At 47.5% G+C, this 25320-nt stretch overlaps 2 protein-coding genes across 2 annotated transcripts in view; one reads left to right on the forward strand and one right to left on the reverse strand.

The window, feature by feature from the left end:
• The window catches only part of LOC138487766 (uncharacterized), a 263072-nt gene that overhangs the window by 111332 nt on the left and 126420 nt on the right, over positions 1-25320 (reverse strand). The gene's annotated exons all lie outside the window — the stretch shown is intronic.
• SC5D (sterol-C5-desaturase) overlaps positions 8496-25320 on the forward strand; it is a 220354-nt gene continuing 203529 nt past the window's right edge. Inside the window, exon 1 of the mRNA XM_069614317.1 lies at positions 8496-8617. The gene's annotated coding sequence lies outside the window, so the exon portion shown is untranslated. The remainder of the gene's footprint in view (positions 8618-25320) is intronic.

The following is a 25320-nucleotide window of genomic DNA, read 5'->3' on the forward strand; positions in this document are numbered from 1 at the left end:
GTCAAAATTAACTCGCAGGATTAAAAGCACTGCTTTTTTAATCCTGCGAGTTGTCAAAAAATTACTGTCTTTCAGAATAACCCCCAGGACACATACCTACTGGCTATTCCTGCTGGCAGTACATAATACACCATATCGTTAGTTTTGGCCATTAGGTGTCATAAAGCCGAACGTGTTGTCATTAAAATAAGAGCTTTAACATGAGAGCTTGAAGCAGGGGCTTTGAATGCAGGTTTGTTGTAATGCTTTTCAATGCAAGTTGGCATATGAGGATGGATATGTGTTGTTTGGCCCATGTGTCCCACCCATTTACGCCCATCTCTGCGTTAAATCAATAGGATTTTCCTCCAATATCCAACCATCTGTGGGCGAAACAGACCCCCTTTTGCGCTATTTGGCTGATTTTCTACTGTGTGGAGAGGTTGTCAGCCATGTTTACTTCCAACATGGCGGTGGTCATGTGTTAATGTTATTAAAACGTTATTGGACTAGATTGATGCTTTGAAAAGCATTCACTACATATTTAAAATGTATGTTACACATTGTATTGTATTTTGCTTTTAAAGTAAACAAGTTACTGTAATAATTACGTTTTGTTCGAAAATGTCCACTACTTGCTTGTGGGTGTGTGTGTCTAGTGTTTTCTGCTGTCAGTTCCTGATTGGATATGCTGTATGTTAGTAGGCTGTGATTGGTTCTGCAGTTTGTGATTTTTTCGGCATGGTAGCCATTTTTTTTACCTTGTATTTCTTTCTCTATCAGATTGGGCTCAGCGTGTCCAGCTAGAAAACCTGGGATTAGAGCTCAAACATGCGCTTTCCAAATCTGTATGATATTACATTCATTTTACAGTTTCTGAACTAGACACATATGACTCTTGAGAATAACACTAACAATAAATTGGGCTCCATGCCCTGCAGTACAATCTACGCATCTTCGTTTGTTTTCAGACATCAGCGCCGGTGGCGATGGCAATAATGTGCAAAGGTGCCAAGTTAAGCAGGCATTTTTCTGCCAAGGCAAATCATGCCTAGTGCTGCGCAAACCACGTATAAAACCCCCTGCAGGCGTAGAGGGGGGGCAGGGCCTTGTTGGAGGACACGCAGACCCATTTCCAAGTGGACAGTCATGGGAAAAGGTGCGCCACAAGCCCAAACTTGCCATGGGCTGAGGTTTGTGGCAGGGGCCAGTTGGGAGTTTTGTCATATTTGGTATCCCACACATTTGCGGTATACCAAATATTACATAACACTGGCACTGCTATCGGTAGCTGTGCGGCGGGAGACAGTGAGCATGTCACAAGGATTGGGATGACTTGGGCGACCTGATTGCTCCACCCGCTAATGGGAGCTGTCAGTGACTGCTCCTGAGTTGCTCCACTGTCACGGCAACCCCCCGATCTTGTAGTTCACCCGCTGCATGCTGCATGGTAGCTCCCAGGACTTGTGTAATGATCACATGGTAGTAACCATGTGACCAACTCAATCAAAGGGACGAGCCAGTTTCGGCTCGTCAGTCGAACAAGAACTGACTCCAGTGTGCTTCTTGGTAGCACCATACTGGTGCCACCCCGCATGCTGCAGGCCCACTGGCGGGGCCATGCATCCCGGCGGTGCCCCTGCTGGGCAACACCGTCCCCATGGAATGATTGTGCCGTGTGACCACGGCTATTGGTGTAAGCCCGGTCTGGGTGCCCCCGTGCCCCCGGGGCTACGGTGCGCTGGGCGCCCCCAGTCCAGTTGTCCCTGTTCCGGTGATCCAGAGCATAGAGGGTGCTCCCTGCAGTGCCAGTGTGCGCACTACGTGGACACAGTTCCTTGGTGCATGTTGGGTGATCCCGACATCAGATGAGGCCTGCTCCGGTGAACCGGAGCAGGCCACAACAGCCCCTTCCCAAAGTGCAGAAGAGTCACTACGATTGTACACCATCTAGAATTTGAAGTAAACCGGGGAGCTGCGCACGAGGATTACTGGACAGGGTGCACACCCTTGTGTAGGTAAATAATGGTGAAAGATGAGGTTTTGGGGGGCATTAAGATGCAAAAAGGAGTTAGGAATACAGCTGGTTTTACTTTGCCAGAAAGACATGCTACGTGGTCACATGTTTATATGTAAGGGCAATAGAGTACTTCCCGAAGCGTTATTTAATTTAAAGCGCCATGGCTTTGGGAGGATGTTTAATATATAGCACCTGCTAACGATTGATTATTATTAATGCCAGGGTCTCCCTTCTCTATAGACCACGTCGGCTCTTCAGCTTGTGCCCAACTTACTTAACACCACTGCCTATTTTCTACACATTTTATTGTGCCAGACCACAGGGGGACACACACCATGCATAATATGTTAATGAGACGGCATGCAGGCATGTCATGCTGAGCCAGGAGGCAGAGGGCGAGCCGGGACCACCGCGCACAGCAGGTTGAGATGGCTTTCTACCAAAAGTGTGCAACTAAACTGCTGTACACGAGTTACTCTATGAAAGGATGACAGGCTTGTTCCCCTTTCTGAGTTTTATATATTTCATGTCTTGAAGTGTCTCGCCACCCCCATTGCCACCTAGTTAGTAGAAAGGCAGGCAGGTTAGTGGGCCTCAGAGAAACATGTCAGCTGTGTGTTGACCCCTGTAATGGGCTGTTGCAGTCAATCTTTTTGGGGTGATGCTTGAATGAAAGTGTATTTCTTTGATTTTGGCCTGGTTGGTTCTGCACTTGGTGCGGCGCAGTCTCTGAGAATTAGGGCGTGCTGCACTCTGTGCGAGCATGGGTTTGGGTGCTACTACAGTTCTTGATGTTTCTTGAACTTTACAGGGATTTTTTAAAAAAAACCTTTTGGTTTGTAGGTGTGCAAGGGCTGCTTGGAAGTGATGGTCGTGGCATTTGCCTATTTGTAGGGTAGAGGAAAGGGTGGGGTATTTCCTAGTTAATGAAGTCCCTATTACAGGTGGTTTTTTGTGTTATGGTGTATTTGTTTCCTAGACACTCTGATATTTAGACACGCTCCACATGGCCAGTATCACCACTTTGACTTTAGTGATGTTCCTGAAAAACATTTGCATTTGGCAGTGCTTTTTTTCCATTGGCATCCGCCAACCATCGGGGTAATCCCTTTCGGTGACTGCTTAGATATGGCGGTGGTGGCACTGGTGGTGCCTGCTTAGATATGGCGGTGGTGGTGCAGATGGTGACTGCTTAGATATGGCGGTGGTGGCACTGGTGCTGCCTGCTTAGATCTGGCGGTGGTGGCACTGGTGGTGCCTGCTTAGATATGGCGGTGGTGGCGCAGGTGGTGACTGCTTAGATATGGCGGTGGTGGCACTGGTGCTGCCTGCTTAGATATGGCGGTGGTGGCGCAGGTGGTGACTGCTTAGATATGGCGGTGGTGGCACTGGTGCTGCCTGCTTAGATATGGCGGTGGTGGCGCAGGTGGTGACTGCTTAGATATGGCGATGGTGGCACAGGTGGTACCTGCTCAGATCTGGCAGTGGTGGCACAGGTTGTGCCTGCTCAGATCTGGCGGTGGTGGCACTGGTGGTGCCTGCTCAGATCTGGCGGTGGTGGCACTGGTGGTGCCTGCTTAGATATGGCGATGGTGGCACAGGTGGTACCTGCTCAGATCTGGCAGTGGTGGCACAGGTGGTGCCTGCTCAGATCTGGCGGTGGTGGCACTGGTGGTGCCTGCTTAGATATGGCGGTGGTGGCGCAGGTGGTGACTGCTTAGATATGGCGGTGGTGGCACTGGTGGTGCCTGCTTAGATATGGCGGTGGTGGCACTGGTGCTGCCTGCTTAGATATGGCGGTGGTGGCACTGGTGCTGCCTGCTTAGATCTGGCGGTGGTGGCGCAGGTGGTGCCTGCTTAGATATGGCGGTGGTGGCACTGGTGCTGCCTGCTTAGATATGGCGGTGGTGGCACTGGTGCTGCCTGCTTAGATCTGGCGGTGGTGGCGCAGGTGGTGCCTGCTTAGATATGGCGGTGGTGGCGCAGGTGGTGCCTGCTCTTTGGGACCTTTTTGTTCTGGCTTATGTAGATGAGGCCACTCAGGACAGCATGCTATTTCCATTTGAGTTCATCTGAATGGAACAGTAAAAGCAGGTGACCAGACGCTCTAGTTCTGTGCCTGGGCACTGGGAAGGAATATGTGGCTTAGAGTATAGAAAGAGCGTGGAGCAGAATTCCAGAAGCTTCCTGAAAGCGGAGTGACTGGAATGGGAGAAACCAGAAATCAGTTGTGCGATTTTCTTGGTGGGACCTCTTTGCAACTGGATGTTCTATGGTGGAGGAAGCCCTTTCGATTAGAGTGAGCAAAGGCTCTGCTTTTGAGAAGGGTTGTGACCTTTCTACCCGAAGTCTTGCCTTCTTTTCATATGAATCAAGAGATAGCGCTTCCTTCTTTTTTACCTGACCCATCCACAATGGACATATGTTGCGCAGTACAGGCATTCAGCATGGGCGCTTACTGGAACTGTGCTGCCTGCATGTGGCCCGTGGGCTACCAGATACAGCCTCTCTCACCGGGGTCACCATGCCTTCATATCACCCCCTTTAAAGTGCAAGGCTATGAGGGGGGCCACCACGAGAGACCAAAAGGAGAATGGAACTCTCTGACCTTCCCCTTGGCATGACAATGGCTCGCAGAGGACAGGACAAGCGCTGGCACCAGGGTGCCCTCACATCAGAGCCATTGGCTTTCAGCAGCCGGACCTCAGTAAAACTATGCAGGCATCTGTCCCAGACACGGAGGGGGTGCATTAAAGCAGTACCCAATGCATGTGCTTGTTTGATGTGCTCAGCAAATTGTGCCCTTCATTGACTTACTATGCCATCCTCCTACACCGGACACACGGTTAGAGTATTTTTACTCAGTGCCCGCAGGCTATATGCTTGGGTGTTTAAAGCAGTAATATTTCTCAATATAGCTCAGTGGTTTGAGGGCTTGCTGCAGCAATATGTGTGAAAGCCCTGGCCAGGGTTGGTGCTTGCAGGTTCTGTGCTGGTGTTTGGGAACAGCATGGGTTTTGTTACAGAAGTGAGATAGCTTAGTGAGTTGGGCGCTTGCTGCAGTGATGTGTGCAGGATCAGTAGGTCTCAGGTTGAGAACCTGGCAAAGACAACTGAGTCTTTCAATTTGCCAAGGTCGATAAATGAGTACCGGTTACAGTTGGGAGAATAATTGTACGTGAATATGTGCTATGTACTGCACTTAAGATGTTCCCTAATTTTTGCTCCAATCAGCAGCTTTGTAAGAAGAAAGTCGCCTGGCTTTCCATTTGCCAGCATACAGTTACTTCATATTGGGCTATTGCTCTATACTCCTTTCTTCTCATTCTCCTGCACTTCCCCACACCTTATCGCATTCTCATTTAAAACGTTGCACCCTCCTCCTTGCACCCTGGTAGCTATACATACAAAATGCAAATAACCTCAGGAAACGCCAAAACGAGTGGATTTACCAATGCTCGGTTTTATGTTCTTATGGAGGGGAGCGAGAGAGGGATTGTGGGTACAACCAAATTTTACATACCAAACATGCAATATTGGCACAGAGGAAGCTTCTCCCTCACTCACTCGAGCCGCTTGCTTGGCCACCTCCCGAGTTCTGCCCTGCTGCCCTCTGGGACTTGCTGCTTCCATGCCTGGGTAGCTGATCAAAGCCAATGATGGCAATTCATCTCTAAAGTTTGCAGTGTCCTGCCAGTCCCTACTGATGAGCTGACTGAACACAGCCCAGGCAACCCAATCCAATAATCAATCTTCGCCTCTCACAGTCCCGCCCACCAACTGCTGCAGTGCATGTGCTGAGGAGGAGGCACGTGCGGTCAGGCCTGGCCGGGCAAGGGCAACTGATAAGCAATAAATGTTGCTTTTTACTAGATCATAAAATCAGGCACCTGGTGCTAGCCTGGCTTTGCTGGCCAGTAGCAGCAGGCATCATGCAGTCAGTGCTCTCGCTCTCAGACTGGCTGATTTCGAGTAGCACTTTTTTTCTGTACATACATAGTAACATCAGGGCAAGATGGCCCCCGCCATCACTGCCAGATTGGATGGCCCTGCACTTGCTACGTGCTTGGAGTGACCCGATTGGGCAATCAGCCCTTCAACCCAGAAGCCTACGTTTCACAGGCAGGTGGAGCCGGCCTGTGCCAAAAGCCAGTGTCTTCGGCCTCCAGATCTAGTCTCTGTCAGTCCACAGTGTGGGAAGCATCCGCTGTGGACCCCCAGCCAGCCTCCATCCATTTGTCCTATTTACCTCATGGACCTCGGAGATCACTGCAAGATGGCCGCTGCCATCACTACCAGCTCGTATGGTCCTACACTTGCTCTGTGCTTGGAGCAACCTGATTGGGTAATCAGCCCTTCAAACCAGAAGCCCGCATTTCACAGGCAGGTGGAGCGGGCCAGTGCCAAAGGGCAGTGTCTTCGGCCTCCAGATCTAGTCTCTGTCAGTCTCCGCCAGACAAGCCGGAGCACCTGCTCAATGAGATTTCATTGCCTCTACATTCTCAAAAGGTAAGTCAGGCCACCTGCTTTCAGGATGTGCTCTGGTAAACCCTTGCCTTGTATCACCTACCCGCACTGAATATGCCAAGCAGACCGCTTGCTGCTTTTCTACAATTGCCCACCTCTTTCCTCCTCGCGACCCAACCTGATCTCACAGTGTCTGCCCTGCCTCCGCTGCTGGCACCATTACTATGTACTGTCCACATACCCAACTCGCAGCCTTGCTCTATTGTCCGATGCAGTCGCAAAACTGACTTTGCGGTTGCAAAAAATCCTTTCCGAATGTAGACCTTGATGCCAATACCCACGCAGCTGATGTAGCCCCCAGTTATGCTGGGTATGGCTTTGCCAGCGGGGACTGCTTTTGGCCTTCCTCACTGCTCAAATCTCAAATATATCATACCATTACTACCAAAGCATCTGACACCGCTCACTGTTCCCTATGCCTGCTTGATGTGATCCTGCACGCCAACTGTGCATCATTATGTTCCCTGCAGGAGAGGGTTTGTTTGTTTCACTAAATTGACAGTATTGATCCTCTATGACTTTCCATACTGCAACATGATGAGTGTCTCACTAGTGACACTATTGACTTTTTCACGTTTGACATATCTTATACTTACAATGGTGTCACAATTTACCTCGGCCTTGCCTGATCTCGCCTGCAAACATGCCATTCCAGGGTCCTAGCAAGTGGGTTTTTATCTTGTCTTATACTATAACATTTCCGATGTCTGTAACTAGAGTAACTAGCATCACCGGTGATTTTCTTAGCTTTTTTGCATATCTTATACCTGTTGCAATGCTGCTGTAACTGCCCTGTGGACTACCGTTCCCTTGCTGTGATCCCGCCTTATGACCTTGTCTAACGTGGATCCAGCAATTGGATGTTTTATCGCACTGAATACCACAAGTTTGTCTTTCAATTTCATACCTCATGCAACACTACTATGACTGACTAGCGCCTCGATGCCTCAGAGCCTGGTGTGCTGCTATAAATGTGAAAATAAATAAGCATTACCCTGATGCGGCAGCATCAAGCATCATGACAGCTCATGCTCTTGGAGGATTTGGACTGCGCCTGGCCACCCTAGAGGCTGGCACATCAGCCAGCTGCCTGACAGCCGTATGCAAAGACTGGCCCTGAGGGACATTGCTCAAAACTACTAGGTGAGGTGCACAGTGAAATAACTTATCAAACTGGCCAACAGTGGGCAAACAAAATGGCTGTCCTGTTTGGGCACCCTTTCGGCCATTGCTATATCGCCTAAAAGGCCATTTTGCTCCTAATGTCAACATGGCGATCTCTACAAAATTATTGTAGCGATTTCGATTTTCTTTTTTTTTAAGTGGTAACTACTCCACGACTATCCAAATATTATACATTTATTTTGTAAACAAACTTTTTCTGAACCACCAGACTCTTTCCTTTGTGTGCTGTACTCTTCTATTCATGTCAAATATGTATTTTATGTCTGTATCAGTCACTTTTTAATTCAGCTTTTAACAAAGAAAAACAACTTTTTTTGGCGTTGCAGGTGAGTGTTGTGGGCCTCTTGAGATCCGGCCCTTCCCCGTGCCCTGCTGCCAGGTAATTGAGATATGTTAGTCCCCCAAATGCACCCCCAATCGCACTCTCCCTTCCCTGACCCTCTGCCCAGAGTCACTTCCTTGTTTCCCTCCCTACACCCGCCTCCCATCCCGCCCCGCTCCCCTGATTGGTCATCACTGAGGAGCCGCTTCCTGGCCTAGTGCCTGTGCTTCCCTCCATGCATGCCACTATTTTTGGCGTTGCAGGTGAGTGTTGTGGGCCTCTTGAGATCCCGGCCTTCCACTGCACCCTGCTGCCAGCTAATTGAGTTTGTTTAGTTCCCCCGACCGATGGGGCTCTCCCTTCCCCGACCCTCGGCTCAGAGTCACTTCCTTGTTTCTCTCTCCCCACCTGCCTCCCATCCCGCCCCCTTCCCCTGATTGGTCATCGGAAACCCACTTAGAAAACACTTCCAGGCCAGCTCCTGCCTGCGCAGCCACCGTGGTGAAGGACCTGAGTTAAAGAACAACAGTTCGCCTATGTTAGCCAGTGGTGCTGGCAGCCGTCAACCAGCATCGACCGACAAGGTAGGGGGGATAAGAACAGTAGGGGGTTAGCAATGAATGACCTTCTGTAAATTGTCCAATCCCAACGAAAATCATTATAACCTTGAATGTTAAGTCTTGTCTCAGGTACATAAGATCTGTAGCCAAAAACGGCCCCTACAAACCAAATAGCCATATTTTGCTGCAAGATAACCTTTAGCCCTTAGCCATAGATTACTCGGAACGACATCCTTTCATCGCCGGTAATGTAAACACCAGGAGTTTAAACGTGCACATAATTACTAAAATATTAAAGTTTTTAGGGGGGGCAGATAAGGGTTGGGAGGGTAGTTAAAAGGTAAAAATAGGTGTGGGTTGGGGGTAACTCCCCCTAAAAAAATTGAACAAAAAATGTGATGAACATGTTTGTAATTATGTACACGTTTAAATGCCAGGCTTTTACATTACCAGTGACGAAAGAACATAGAACCATATTACTCTAGGATAGATGGTCTAATCCAGCAATATATTGCACCGTGAGTGCCCAGGCAAACACATTGCTGTCAGTAGATTATGCCCCCAGCCACATTGGCCACACAACAGCTTCTCACATTTAGACTGACCGTGCCAGATAACCTAAATGTGCCAAAAAGCAACCCTCCACGCCTAACCTGACTGTCCCAGACATCCTGATTGTGACAGACAGCTGCTTAGCAGAATTGACCCGATTGTGCCACTTAACACTACTCAGGAACTTCAAACTTAGACGTTCTGATATCTGCCTGCCTTTCGAGTTTACAATTACTATTGTTATTGCATTCACTGTTGAGCCCCCCCCCCTCTATCCAGGTGTCCTAAATCTAGGTGCTTCTATTGCATTTACTGTTATTGCATTTACTGTTGTGACCCCATCTATCCAGGTGTCCTAAATCTAGGTGCTTCTATTGCATTTACTGTTATTGCATTTACTGTTGTGACCCCCTCTATCCAGGTGTCCTAAATGTAGGTGCTTCTATTGCATTTACTTTTATTGCATTCACTGTTGTGCCCCCCCCCTCTATCCAGGTGTCCTAAATCTAGGTGCTTCTATTGCATTTACTGTTATTGCATTCACTGTTGTGCCCCCCTCTATCCAGGTGTCCTAAATCTAGGTGCTTCTATTGCATTTACTGTTATTGCATTCACTGTTGTGCCCCCCTCTATCCAGGTGTCCCACATCTAGGTGCTTCTATTGCATTTACTGTTATTGCATTCACTGCTGTGCTCCCCCTCTATCCAGGTGTCCCAAGTCTCCGTAAAGCTGCTACTGCACTTGGTGCTACTGCACTTGGTGGGTTTATAGTGATAGTCTCGACATCCAAAGCATCGAACTTCAAAAGCATCAGAAAAATGCATTTTTTTTAATGGGGGTCCCCCTGCACCCCTGTTTTTTGTACCCCTTTAACCCATTTTAATTAAAAAAAACTTTACCTACAAAAAAATGCCTTTATTTTCTATTCTTTAGCATTCTATGCTTTGTTTTCGAGGGAATCACTGGATACCCACTTGGTGTTATTCCATCTACCGTCATTGCATTTACTGTCACTGCTTTCACTTTCACTGCATTTACTGTAGTGCCCACGTGGTAGGCCGTCTCCCCCTCTTCCCAAATCTAGCTGCTGCTATTGCATTATCGCTCACCGGACTCCTGCTATCATAGCCTTAAGTGCATCGAACCTGATTCCTTCTGTCCTCGCCCTCTATACACCCAGCCACTCTCTGAGCCCCACATCCCTCACCTGCTGCACTACCCCTCCCCTCAACCATGACTGACTTCCCTTTACTGATAGGGATAGCATGACAATAAAGACCGCGGCTCCCCCCACACAACCCTGGCCCTTTTGCACCACACCCACCCCCCTGCCAAAGCATAATGCACCCCACCCGCTCATGTCCTCCATACTGGCCTCTTCATTCACAAACCCCCCCCTGCATACCACATCAGATCGCCAACTCAGACCCCTGCACTCAAACACCCTTACTCCCGACCCACTTCCGCCGCACCCCAATCATTATTCCGCCTCCATCTCTAAGATCAGAGGAGCACTCTGGCGTGCCAAACACCATCCGCCTCCTACCCTCATCTGACTAATTTCAGCTCAACCCCCCCTTTTGCCCTCCCTCTACCCCCAGGCGTATATTGAGAACAACCCCCTACCCCCACTCATACACCCTGCATAACTTCCAACTCTCAAGCCAGAGGAGCTCTCTTGCACTCCAAACAAGAGCACTGCACCACTACTGCGACATCCGTGGCGTCTCGCAGGAACTCCCCCCAAGAACAGCCCCACCGACCTCAGCCTTCCACGCCCCTGAAAAAAAACCTTTGCCCCCTGTACTAACACGCACCCACTCGTGTAAAGCTCCATGCCACACCAACTTCATCAACCCTCCACCAACTCCATCCATCCCCCCTCACCAGCCCCACACCTCCTCTCCACCAACACCACTCCCCCGAAATCCCTGCATCTCCTTGACAGCGCAGACCCACGAAGACAACCGCACCCCTTGAACTCTGCTCCTTCTCTTCACCAGTGAAACCCTCTGGCCCTATCAACCACACACCCGACCCCCACCCCCAGCCTGACCCCATCCCCATACCTCACCCTTCAAACCCTTTCCCTTCTCTCAAAGCAGCACGTCTTGCTCTTTCTAAAACCATTGGTTTATCACTGTCTCCCTCTGACCCACCTACCCCCTCTCACACCCCTCTTACATCCAAACGCAATAAACATGGAAGAGCCAACCGGCCATCTCCCTCGACTCTCCATACCTCACTACCTCTTCATTGGTCCAATTTACCATCGGTTTTCAGTACTGCCATCAGGCCCTCCTCCCTGTCTCTCCGAGTCTCCACCCCCTTGAACTCGACCTCTCGCCCAGTACACCTAAACCCTTAGCGCCCTCCGGACTCGATCCACAAGCAACAACTTCCCAGACCCCACAGACCACAGGTGCACCAATCACTGCCCTCCCTCCCCTGACCCTTCCCACCAAATCTCCTGCATACTCACCACCGCCCGCCTACTCTTCCCGCTCCCCATCGACCTAATCCACTCACTCCCCCTCAAAGAGCATTTCCCTCCCCATCCCCACTACCACCCCATGGTTGGTCTCTCAGCCACAGAGGCTGATCCAACCACACCTTCCATTGCAACGACTATCTCCTTACCCCTTGCCACTCAATCCAAATGAGCCCTCCCAACCACTAGCATCAACAAAATAACCACACCTCACAAAGTCACCTAACTCCTTTTCAATGCCCGCTCTGTGGCGAGAAACAGACACAGCATCTTCAACCTCATATCCTCTGACAATCCTGACCTCATTGTCATCACTGAAACAGACGATTTTAGACTAGTTGCGCACAAGGCCTACTACTCGCTTATCCCCCACAACAGACCTTCCAGAGGTGGCAGAGTAGCGATTGTACATAAACCTCATTTCTCCTTCTCACTCAATGAACCCCCGACATGCAATGCAAACTGGGTCCAAAGTTTTTTCATTGAATTTCATGGGTTTTTATTAGCGCAACTTAATCATAATATCCCTTTAACAAAGTTTCTTCATTGAATTTCATGGGTTTTTATTAGTGCAACTTAACCATAACATCCCTTTAACAAAGTGTTTCAGTGAATTTCATGGGTTTTTACCAGTGCACCCTAATTTTCTACAACTTACTAATAACATACTTACCCCAATATAGCAACATTTTTGTCCAATTTAGAAAGTTTCACCTTAAAACTATGCCATTCCCCACCTTTGCGAATCCTTTTGAACCCTTCTATGCACTTTTTGCAACTTTTTCCACCGCTTTTGTGTTCGCCAATGTTCAAGAACGTCTGACATAATTGCGGACCATCCGGACAGTGTCACATGCGCACGGGCGCGTCATGACGATGCAAAGACGTCCGTTTCATAAACAACAGTACTCTGTATATACTGCAACACACCACTCTACAGGGAGGAGCAATTTCGAAGTGTTTTTGAAGCTGTAATCAAGGAGTATGAGAAACACTGCTCTCTACCTTAGTTTTAACATGCACTCAACATCTTCCCCTGTTCACCTGCCCCTCCATATGTCTGGTACGTGCCCCTTCCCTAAGTTCCCTCCCCACCTTACTTTCTGGCTTCTCCTGCAAAACAACAACTACAACAAAAAGAACGCCTAATAAAAAGGTTCCATTAGGAACCACCTTTCACAGTTAAAAAATAAAACTAAAAAAATAAGCTTCTAGACTCCATCTACTTTACATTTTTCAGTAAAGTAGCTAGATTCAATAAGATTCTCCAACATTCCTATTAACATTTGCTACTATTCTAATGGGAATAATAGGTAATTGTATACTAGAGAAAAAGAAAAAAGCCCAGTAGCAAATCTGTCAGAAATTCTTCTCGCTAGCATACAATAAAAACCACTATCCATTGCCATTAATATCTATCCACAGTCTCTGCATTCCCCTGTCTAGCCCATTCCTTATTAGAAATCCCAGATTACACATGCACACCATCACACAAAACAGCACATCTACTCTTTTTACTGTTATGTTTGTAACACTCCCTCATTACCTCCTTTAAACCATTAACACGTTTACAGACAAATCACTTAAAAAATCTCCACATATAGCCTATCAACATATTACACTTCCACCCACCAAATGTTCTACAAATCCTTTGCATCTACATTTCCCATACTTATACCAAAACATTTCACATAGTGCTCCTATAAATGCACATATGCATTGTGCAATGACAGAAGTGCATAAATAAAAGGGGCAGTATGTATGGACAAGTGCATATGGGAGCCCAGCAGGGAAGTGCCAAGGGATGCCAAGTTGGTAGGCCACTAGCTAACTGCTGGGGCAGAGGAATCCCAATGGTGGGGTACATCTTAAACGTAACGTCCCTTTAACAAAGTCTTTTTCTGTTATTTGAATACGTTTTCATAAGTGAAAATGTGTCATGATGTTACCTCACAGAATACAAGTTATTAATAATTCCTCTTTTAACAGATATGAAATAACTATAAACCTCCTTTAAATTTTCTTTGCAACGCATACTTATGAGAGTTGTTATCAGCAGCGCATACCCAAATAGGAAAATCAGAGTAGACATTTGTTTTTTGTACTTATGTTTTGACAATTTCTAAAAAGTAAAACACAGGACATATTTCCAAAAGCACCCTTTCAGGTCCTTGCTGAAATTCCTCATGCAACTTTGCTGCAATCCCGTCCAGCACTCCAAGCTCATGTTCTTCGTCTGCATCTTCACATTGTGAAGACAGCAATGGGTGTGGTCAAGGTTATCTTGGGGATATGCGGTTGCATGAGGGGGAGCAGGGGGAAGAAGGGGAAGAGTACAGGAGGTCTCCCCCTGAAATGACAAGGTAAATGCTAGGGCGAGTGAAAGCTAGAGGAAGCGAAAGCTAGGAGAAGTGAAAACTAGGGGAAGTGAAAGCTAGGGGAAGTGAAAGATAGGGGACGTGAAAGACAGGGGACGTGAAAGAAGGGGGATGTGAAAGATAGGAGAAGTGAAAGCTAGGGGAAGTGAAAGATAGGGGAAGTGAAAGCTAGGGGATGTGAAAGCTATGAGAAGTGAAACATAGGGGAGGCGAAAGATAGGGGAAGTGAAAGATAGGGGAAGTGAAAGATAGGGGACGTGAAAGACAGGGGACATGAAAGAAAGGGGATGTGAAAGATAGGAGAAGTGAAAGCTAGGGGAAGTGAAAGCTAGGGGAAGTGAAAGCTAGGGGAAGTGAAAGCTAGGAGAAGTGAAAGCTAGGAGCCGTGAAAGAAAGGGGACGTGAAAGATGGGGGACGTGAAAGATTGGAGAAGTGAAAGCTAGGAGAAGTGAAAGCTAGGGGAAGTGAAAGATAGGGGAAGTGAAAGCTAGGGGAAGTGAAAGATAGGAGAAGTGAAAGCTAGGGTAGTTGAAAGAAAGGGGACATGAAAGATGGGGGACATGAAAGATAGGGGATGTGAAACATTGGAGAAGTGAAAGATTGGAGAAGTGGAAGATTGGAGAAGTGGAAGATAGGGGAAGTGGAAGATAGGGGAAGTGAAATCTAGGGGAAGTGAAAAATGGGGGATGTGAAAGATAGGGGACGTGAAAGATTTGAGAAGTGAAAGCTAGGAGAAGTGGAAGATAGGGGAAGTGAAAGCTAGGAGAGGTGAAAGCTAGGAGAGGTGAAAGCTAGGGGAAGTGAAAGCTAGGGGACGTGAAAGATGGGGGACGTGAAAGATGGGGGACGTGAAAGATGGGGGACGTGAAAGATAGGGGACGTGAAAGAAAGGGGATGTGAAAGAAAGGGGATGTGAAAGATAGGAGAAGTGAAAGCTAGGGGAAGTGAAAGCTAGGGGAAGTGAAAGCTAGGGGAAGTGAAAGCTAGGGGAGTTGAAAGAAAGGGGACATGAAAGATGGGGGACATGAAAGATAGGGGAAGTGAAATCTAGGGGAAGTGAAATATGGGGGACGTGAAAGATAGGGGACGTGAAAGATTTGAGAAGTGAAAGCTAGGAGAAGTGAAAGCTAGGAGAAGTGAAAGCTAGGGGAAGTGGAAGATAGGGGAAGTGAAAGCTAGGAGAGGTGGAAGATAGGGGAAGTGAAAGCTAGGAGAGGTGAAAGCTAGGAGAGGTGAAAGGTAGGGGAAGTGAAATCTAGAGGAAGTGAAAGATGGGGGACGTGAAAGATAGGGGACGTGAAAGATTTGAGAAGTGAAAGCTAGGTGAGGTGAAAGTTAGGAGAAGTGAAAGCTAGGGGAAGTGGAAGATAGGGGAAGTGGAAGGTAGGGGAAGTGGAAGATAGGGGACGTGAAAGCTAGGTGAAGTGAAAACTAGGGGAAGTGAAAGCTAGGGGAAGTGAAAGAAAGGGGACGTGAAAGATAGGGGACGTGAAAGATAGGGGATGTGAAAGCTAGGAGAAGTGAAAACTAGGGGAAGTGAAAGCTAGGGGAAGTGAAAGAAAGGAGACGTGAAAGATAGGGGACGTGAAAGATAGGGGATGTGAAAGCTAGGAGAAGTGAAACATAGGGGATGTGAAAGATAGGGGAAGTGAAAGATAGGGGAAGTGAAAGACAGGGGACGTGAAAGACAGGGGACGTGAAAGAAAGGGGATGTGAAAGATAGGAGAAGTGAAAGCTAGGGGAAGTGAAAGCTAGGGGAAGTGAAAGCTAGGAGAAGTGAAAGCTAGGAGACGTGAAAGAAAGGGGACGTGAAAGATGGGGGACGTGAAAGATTGGAGAAGTGAAAGCTAGGGGAAGTGAAAGCTAGGGGAAGTGAAAGATAGGGGAAGTGAAAGCTAGGGGAAGTGAAAGCTAGGGGAAGTGAAAGCTAGGGGAAGTGAAAGATAGGAGAAGTGAAAGCTAGGGGAGTTGAAAGAAAGGGGACATGAAAGATGGGGGACATGAAAGATATGGGATGTGAAACATTGGAGAAGTGAGGAGAAGTGGAAGATTGGAGAAGTGAAAGCTAGGGGAAGTGAAAGCTAGGAGAAGTGGAAGATAGGGGAAGTGGAAGATAGGGGAAGTGGAAGATAGGGGAAGTGGAAGATAGGGGAAGTGAAATATGGGGGACGTGAAAGATAGGGGACGTGAAAGATTTGAGAAGTGAAAGCTAGGTGAGGTGAAAGCTAGGAGAAGTGGAAGCTAGGGGAAGTGAAAGCTAGGGGACGTGAAAGATGGGGACGTGAAAGATGGGGGACGTGAAAGAAAGGGGATGTGAAAGAAAGGGGATGTGAAAGATAGGAGAAGTGAAAGCTAGGGGAAGTGAAAGCTAGGGGAAGTGAAAGCTAGGGGAAGTGAAAGCTAGGGGAGTTGAAAGAAAGGGGACATGAAAGATGGGGGACATGAAAGATAGGGGACGTGAAAGATAGGGGAAGTGAAAGCTAGGGGAAGTGAAAGCTAGGGGAAGTGAAAGCTAGGAGAAGTGGAAGATAGGGGAAGTGGAAGATAGGGGAAGTGAAATCTAGGGGAAGTGAAATATGGGGGACGTGAAAGATAGGGGACGTGAAAGTGAAAGCTAGGAGAAGTGAAAGCTAGGAGAGGTGAAAGGTAGGGGAAGTGAAATCTAGAGGAAGTGAAAGATGGGGACGTGAAAGATTTGAGAAGTGAAAGCTAGGTGAGGTGAAAGCTAGGAGAAGTGAAAGCTAGGGGAAGTGGAAGATAGGGGAAGTGGAAGATAGGGGAAGTGGAAGATAGGGGAAGTGGAAGGTAGGGGAAGTGGAAGGTAGGGGAAGTGGAAGATAGGGGAAGTGGAAGGTAGGGGAAGTGGAAGGTAGGGGAAGTGGAAGGTAGGGGAAGTGGAAGGTAGGGGAAGTGGAAGGTAGGGGAAGTGGAAGGTAGGGGAAGTGGAAGATAGGGGAAGTGGAAGGTAGGAGAAGTGGAAGATAGGGGAAGTGGAAGGTAGGGGAAGTGGAAGGTAGGGGAAGTGGAAGATAGGGGAAGTGGAAGGTAGGAGAAGTGGAAGGTAGGGGAAGTGGAAGATAGGGGAAGTGGAAGGTAGGGGAAGTGGAAGGTAGGGGAAGTGGAAGGTAGGGGAAGTGGAAGGTAGGGGAAGTGGAAGGTAGGGGAAGTGGAAGATAGGGGAAGTGGGAGATAGGGGAAGTGGGAGATAGGGGAAGTGGAAGGTAGGGGAAGTGGAAGATAGGGGAAGTGGAAGATAGGGGAAGTGGGAGATAGGGGAAGTGGAAGGTAGGGGAAGTGGAAGGTAGGGGAAGTGGAAGGTAGGGGAAGTGGAAGATAGGGGAAGTGGAAGGGGGAAGGAAGGTAGGGGAAGTGGAGGGGAAGTGGAGTAGGGAAGTGGAAGAATGGGAAGTGGAAGATAGGGGAAGTGGGAAGATAGGGGAAGTGGAGTGGGAGTGGAAGGTGGGATGGAAGAAGTGGAAGGTAGGGAGTGAATGGGATGGAGGAGGGAGATAGAAGTGGAAGGTAGAGAGGTGGAAGGTAGGGAGTGGAAGTAGGGGAAGTGGGAGATAGGGAAGTGGGAGGTAGGAGATGAACATAAGAGAAGTAAGGGCATGGAGGAGTAAAGGTATCATCACAGTGAATGCACGTGGATGTACAGACAGGCATCCCTCCTGAACACTAAGCGTATCTCTAGCAGTGATCCTGCAAAGACTCGTGTAAGATTCACTATAATGGTGCGGAACAGTGAAAGAACGACCAGCGAATCAGCACATGCACACACCCTGCCAGGAATAACAGGGAAGACAATAGCCACAGACAAGAGGCGTGAGGCAAAGCTGTGGGGTGATGGAGTGCACACTGGCAGACGAGACGTGCACAGACAAACACACACCAAAAATAACACAGGTGAAACAAGCACATGCACCAAACACGCACGCAGAAAGCTATGGACGTGGACATTGCATTAACAATGAACCCATGGACATACTCTGCATGGATGTGTATGTGCCTGCGGATGGAATACAATTGTGTCCAATAGGCCAGGACAGCAGACACAGCCAATACATGAGACAACACACTCTGGGAGAATGTTTACGTGTGTAATGGCGGGATGCAATAGAGACCAATAGGTTCAGGCTACACACATGAGAAGCACAACCTACCCTAGCATTTAACATACGTTTTTGCTGGTGTTATTTTACTGTTGAATTACTGGTGTGGTACGTTTATGGTACCACTTGCACAATGCACGGCTTTGCAGAAAATGCTGAAAAACATGTGCCTTGCTACAACTGTGGTAATTATACCACCAATTGCATTCATCATTAGCGGTATTTACTACCAGCAGTACTGTAATCCAGCAGCATTTCACACTGCCGGTGGTGTAAAGGGAATACCAAGTTCAGCACAAGGCGCAGGGGCAGCGCGCTCGTGCTGGAAACCGCCCAACGCTAAGCATCCTGGGTTCGATTCCCGTGCACGCGCTTCGAGGCTGGAGTCCGGCACGAGGCCTGATATACTGATAGAGATGAGCAATTTAATGTGTTTCTGTCTTAATAGTGGTGGAGCGGGAACTGGTGGCAGAGTGATATTTTACCACCTAGGGAGTATTTATAGAAAGAAGCCCCCTTACTTTAAATTCCTTCATCCTACATTTCATAATCGCGTAGCTGCTACACCTGAGCGTGGGTCAGGAATCTTTGAACTCAAAGAACTACCTTAAACTATTTCCTAGACAGCAGCACCAGCCAGCGCGTGTTCATTCAATTCCATCATCTCTGGGCTTCTGACAGTCAAGCTCGAAACACTGATACAAGCCCACACTCAAAGATGGCTTTCAGCTTTTCTTTCAACTTCCTCTGCTCCCTTTTTGTTTTAGTAGAAAATTAAATGAATATACCTCTCCCTGCTTCTTGCTGTGATGGAAATAGAAAGGTGCGTATTCTCGGATTCGAGGCAGCCGTCTTTTTTTATTTTTTACTTCTTTTTAGTCAAAACTACTGCATTGGAGTTCATCTGGGAGGGAGATGGCAGGAGAGTAGGGATAGAAAGCTTGTGGGCGTTGTTTGGTTACTTAACCTAACATTGACGGCCCATGGCCATGGTAATCCCTATGGCCATTTCCATCATTAGCTGTCCCCCTCATCTAAAACACATCTTCCTAAAATGTCTTTCAGCTAGTTCGTATCAGGCAGTAACAACCACCTTTAGCATGCCAGTGTTATTTCTATGCAGTACATGAGAGTCAACAGCGTAATTTGGCTGTAAATGTGCTACTGGTGTAATAAAAATGTCTTAACCAAGTATGCCTTCAGCCACTTGACATGTATCTGTTACTTGGACTGAAGTCCTGTTAAACACAAGCGTCCAATTGTCTGTTTTTGCTTGTGTATATGAATTGCACTGGCATTTGCCAAGCATTGCTATTATATGATCAGGAATTCACACCATTTTCCAGCTGTTTCAATCGTAATCAAATTTTCCATTTGGTCAATTTTTGCGACTGAGACGCAACTGTTCTGATATTCATGACTACAGGTACCATGCAGACATCCTGGAATCCAAACTACTAGCTCGGGGATACCCCCAAAAACTGCTTAAGAACACTAAAAAGAGAGTCCTATGTATCCCCTGTGACACATTGCTCCAGCCTAAGAACAGAGATGCAGAGACAGACCGCATTACCTGTGCAACCACCTTTGGACCCAACACCAACAGGATAAACACCACCATCAAACAATTCTGGCCACTGGTCCACCAGGCACTCCCTGATGAACCACCACCCAGAATGGCCCTCAAAAGGTCCAAAAACATTAGCGAATGGCTCACTCATGCAAGACTCCCGAAAAAAACCCTCAGAACAGGGCCATGGAATCTCCATGAGATTACGGGACATTACCCATGCGGCTCCTGCACAGTATGTCAGTTTACCAACAAAACCAAGACGTTCCAAACTGAAGGCAAGGACTGGACCTTACGCCAATTCACCAACTGTAAAACACCAGATGTTGTTTATGCAATACAATGCCCTTGCGGCCTTCGGTACGTGGGACAAACCACTAGACCAATACACAAACGCATTGTTGAACATCGCTCCAGAATCAGATGCCGGACCCTAACAGCCCCTTTGGTTCCCCACTTCTTAGAGTTACAACACAACCAAGATCAACTGAAGTGGTGGGTGCTCGAAAAAATTCAAAACACAGTGAACATAAGAAACGCCTTAAATTACAAAGAAGCGTGGTGGGTCTTCAAGCTGCGGTCCATTGAGAAAGGGCTCAATGAAGCTATGCCCCTTGACAACCGTCACTACTGAAAATCCTGTTCCTGCCACCCATTCCATGCCGGCTCGCTTCCAGTCTTGTACTTCTCTCTGAGCATTAGAAGTCTACCGCTCCTCGGTATCACCCTCCTTACAATGGGCCCTGTATCCAGCCCTTGTCCTGGCTACACTGCACTTTGCAGCCTGGCTAGTCTACCCCTCTGGCACCCGCTGGGCCCCCCCTTTCATAACATCACAATAGCATCTAGCACCCATGTTGCCCCCCTTGTTTACCTCGCGTACCTTTACACATCGCCACCTGCCAGCACTTCAACGCTACCAATTTTGCTCTGAATTGATTTAGTGGCTCGGGAATCATTGCGCGTATACCCAGCTTCCCAGTATGCCTTCACAGACTCGGACTTCCAGGGCCGGCGCTTACGTTGCCTAGGCTACCAGCCGATGCTTAGCCTCGCCCCGCCCTGCATCCGTACGCTCCCTCTCCTTCAGCGCATGCGCCGGGGAGCAGCACTCGATCCTCCGGGCATGCGCAGCCTCACCCAACGGCTCGGGAATCATTGCGCGTATACCCAGCTTCCCAGTATGCCTTCACAGACTCGGACTTCCAGGGCCGGCGCTTACGTTGCCTAGGCTACCAGCCGATGCTTAGCCTCGCCCCGCCCTGCATCCGTACGCTCCCTCTCCTTCAGCGCATGCGCCGGGGAGCAGCACTCGATCCTCCGGGCATGCGCAGCCTCACCCAACTGAGAACTTATACAGCTCCATACTCATGGCCGGATGACATCTCACTCCAGGACCCGCGAGCTGACCCACGCAGATATAAGCTGTTATTCAGCACTGGGTTCTCTGCCCGTGCATCGGCCAAGCGATCCACACTCCCCACAGCCCGCGCAGACCTTAATCCACATGTTCTGCTCTTCGGGCTGCATTTTGCATACTCCCTGCTAACTTCCTGGTGGTTTCCATTTTGTTTCTAGCACCGTGTTCTTCACTACACGGCCAGGGCATCTGGGCACAGCTGCCTTTGACCTACAAGCAGCGTTACAGCTCCCACACCATCCAGCATTTTTCTCTAACCATTGGATATGGCGCGGGCCACGTCACTGACTGCCACACTCCACACCATGTCCTCATGAAGGCTCTTTTCATCCACCCAGAATTCCTGGTAAGCTGCCCAATTCCATACTACATGGTTCCTCTGTAATTTGTAATATTTAATAGTTCCTCTTTACCCTCAGTACTCAGAGGGGACCCCACCAGGATCTCCTTTTCCATCTTCATTTACAGTTGGTCCTTGGTGACTTTGCCCGCATTCTGGACTCCATGGCCTGCGGCGCGCATATCCCTTCCATGCTGTTTGAATATGGATGCAGCAGGATAATCTACAATTAAACTCCCTGCCCATCCCCCCTGGAACCAAGCTCAAGGGTGGCTTTCATTTGTTTTTTTAAAGAAAAATATATGAGAATGTTCTCTCTCTTTTAACCACACAGGTGTGTGTCCTTGTAGTCTCTACTGGCACCACCTGCACCACACCTTACTCTGTGCTTAGTCTAATATTCCCTCACTTTGTGTTCACCATCCATAGGGAGACACAATCCTTTGGCCCGGAAGAAGGCACCAAATCCTGAAAGCCTAAACGTCCCAGGGTCCAGCCCCACTCTTGCTGGCCCCCACTACACATCTGGGCATCTTTTGTCCCCGACATAGATCAAGGGTTGGTCACCTACAGTCAACAGACTAATGTTTAAATATACAGGTCTTGCCTCGACCATGCAAGGACAAGTACCTCTCCTTTAAAACCTGTGCTTGCACTATAAATTAGTGCTTAGTAGACCTGCTTCTGTCTCACTGCAGTCTACTTTTATGTTGCACCTCACCAAATTATTGTTTATGAAAAAATGTTTTCCTTGTTTTCCTTCGCTCTTATGCTTTTCAGTCTACAACTTGTGTGTTTTGACATAGTATAATTAAATGTGAACAACTTGTATTTTTGCAGATTGACTACTGTATAATACATTCAAGATACATGCCTCAAATGCTATCTGACTGTTCTCACGAATATCAAGATGCCCTACCTTGATTGTAGACGGCCTGATATTAGTAGCTTAATGTAATACATTTTCACCACGTAAAGCTCATTTCCTATCAGTACTGTGCTTACATGTATGAATGATTTTCTCTGTAGCCTTTACCCCATACGGTCCTTTAGACTCTGCCACAAGTAGGGATCAGTGGTGATCACTGTAAACACCACAACCACTTTTTCTTAAATAATGACATACAGAACCATAAGTATGCTCCAACTATTGTCTGGCAGCTACCCCCGTATGTGATACGTTGCAATCGTATGGCCAGGAAGTAGGATTATGGTAGTGATGGCAAATGCCTACCCCAACCCTACACAAAAGCCAAAACTCCTGACTTTGGCAATGCTGGTTTCACCAAGGTGTTAATGGCAACAATGCCACTGAGGCAGGCAATGCAGGCAGATGGTAGCACCATTAAGGGGCATTAAAGTTCTTCACTGCACTTGAGCCTTTTAGCCTGTACTGCAGGCCATACATAACCGTGTGCCACGGTTGCCTTTACTGTTAAGATATAGATATATGGTTTACAGCGCCGCCTTTGCAAAAGAAGAGGGGATAAGGCTAAACGTTGATTACTGTCTGGAGTATGGACAAGACATAGGTTTGTCCCATCTGCGATGCGTAAGGAGGTCATCAGTGATGTCATAGATGATGGCATCTGTGTTTTCATGAGCAGTGTATTGGAGGAGATATGAGAGAAATATAACTAACCACAACTGGCCAATATTACTGGGACTGTTCTTTTGCGGCATAACTCTGTCAATTCATTGATAGATTTCTTGGTTGTATAAGGAAAACGTATTTGTAAAAACCGTCACAGGGAAGCAGCCGATACCTTCCATTAAAAAACAAGAGGCAGAGAGAAGTGACTGGAGTCTAGAAACAGGATGTTTTGTTTTGATACGAAACCAACACTCAACTTTGCAAATCACGCCAGTATTTTCTGAGCCAAAACGCCCAACAGTTAAAGATGGGCTGTGATGTTGGGGCAGCATCTTTTCTTAAAAGCCCACTGCTGAAGTAAGGAGAAAGGGAACCCCGTTAACTGACATTGGAAAAGTCCAAGGAGTGGTGTCTCCCAATGTGCACAAGTGTATCGGCTTTTGTGGCTGGACATCAAACATCTTGGTTTTTAGCTTACCCCAAAAGCAGAAATGTTTGTGAACTCAGCCTGCATTTAATACGTATCCAATGCAATGGTGGGTTGAGAAGCTGTGAACAAGAAGGCAGATGTGAGGATTTAGCGATTACTTCAGTAAATATCCACCAGGGGGTGATAGAGTTCCACCATTCTTATGTGGAGTAGAGCACTTCGCAGAAATACAGGGAGATGTTCTGATGTATTTTTTTTATTATATGGAGGGCAATTTGTAATGATGGCGGAGTGTTCATGTTAAAGGTATTTGTACCGCGCACCGTCACCAACGGAATTGATCCTCATTCGCTCAGGCGGATCTGCAAACAAGAAGGCAGGGGGTCGAGGGGGGGAGGGGTTAAACGGGTGACGAGAGGGAGTACTGAGAGAGGTGATGTGGTCCTTTACTGCTTTTTTAATTAATTTTTACTGTTCCTATACTTTTATTTTAAAAAGAAACCGTTCCAGAACGTTTTTTAGGATAAAAGTGTAGGAAGCAGCTGCAGTGGACGTTCCCTTAAACAGCAGGCGCATTTGTTTGGAGGTTTGTGTTGTGTGTGGCAGGGGCTGTGGTGATGGGGTTTATGGGGAACATAGTTCCACTACTTCTTTTCATACACTTAAACCACTGGTGTCCACATGAGTCTGCCCAAACCTTTGCAACTCTTAACTACCGGCTTTTGTACTTATATGAAGAAACACAAAACAATAACCGTTTGCTGAGCAGCAATTAGAAACTTTGTTATAAAATATCAAAACCATCAGAGACTGATAAGGCAGCAGTGCAAAATGGCAAACCTGGCCACTGGAAAAAGGGTTTAAAATATTTCTGTGTTGAGGGGTTCACGTGGAGGGCCTACTATGTTGAATGAACATGAAGCAGTGTTATCCTCGCCCGGGGTAAACGCATATGGCAAACACCTAATTTCCGCCATTAAACCGTGGTGTGTTATTTAAACCCTGGAAAAAAAGAAGGGTTTGCTGGAAAAAGAATAAAAACACTATAAACCTGCTAAAAGTAAGAACAACAAGGATCATCAGAAACGCACAGCCACCATGTCTTAGTCTGGGCAATATGTACTAACTGTGACTCGGAAGATTATGACCTGGAAGGATGGACTGCTCTGCTAAGGGCCTGAGTGGTTAACGAAGGTGATAGACTGTAGTAATGGTGTAAATGGACTGGTAGATCTTATTTCGAGGATCTCAACTACAACTACAAAATCTGTATCCGCCACAGACTCTTGAGTTTGTATTTTGAAATGATCTTCAGCCTTTTTGAGCAAATAATTGCAGAGGATCCGGCCATGTCGTGGCAAATCTGCCATTGGTTGATCCTGATCTTCAGGCGACGATGATTCATATCAGGATCGTCATCTAGATCATCTGGATGCAGTTCCCAGATCATCAATGCAACCATAATTGGGATCCAGGTTTTGCTCATCTATATCGATATTAAAGACATGTTGGGATATAAAAGGGGGATCCTCCTGTAACCTGGGGGATTTACATGGGGGTTCTCCTGCCTCTCTATATATGTACTTTTGCCCGATTGCATATTTGTCCATAAAATCTACAAAAGAGGAAACGTTATCCATGGTTTGTTCAAACCATTCTTTTGTTCAAGTACCTGTTCTAGGGGAATCTTTTAATGGAAAGATTATAGCTTCAGGATCGCGTGGTTGTTCTGAATGAAAAGCCTCCGATAAAGGGGTTATAGTGTGTGTCTTTCGACATAGTTTTAATGTGTGTCAAGCTTTCTTTATAGGTGTGTGTGTGAGCGTTTCGATGGTAGT

This window comes from Ambystoma mexicanum, chromosome 9, assembly GCF_040938575.1.
Source record: "Ambystoma mexicanum isolate Mex_15411 chromosome 9, UKY_AmexF1_1, whole genome shotgun sequence".
NCBI classification, from domain to species: Eukaryota; Metazoa; Chordata; class Amphibia; order Caudata; family Ambystomatidae; genus Ambystoma; species Ambystoma mexicanum.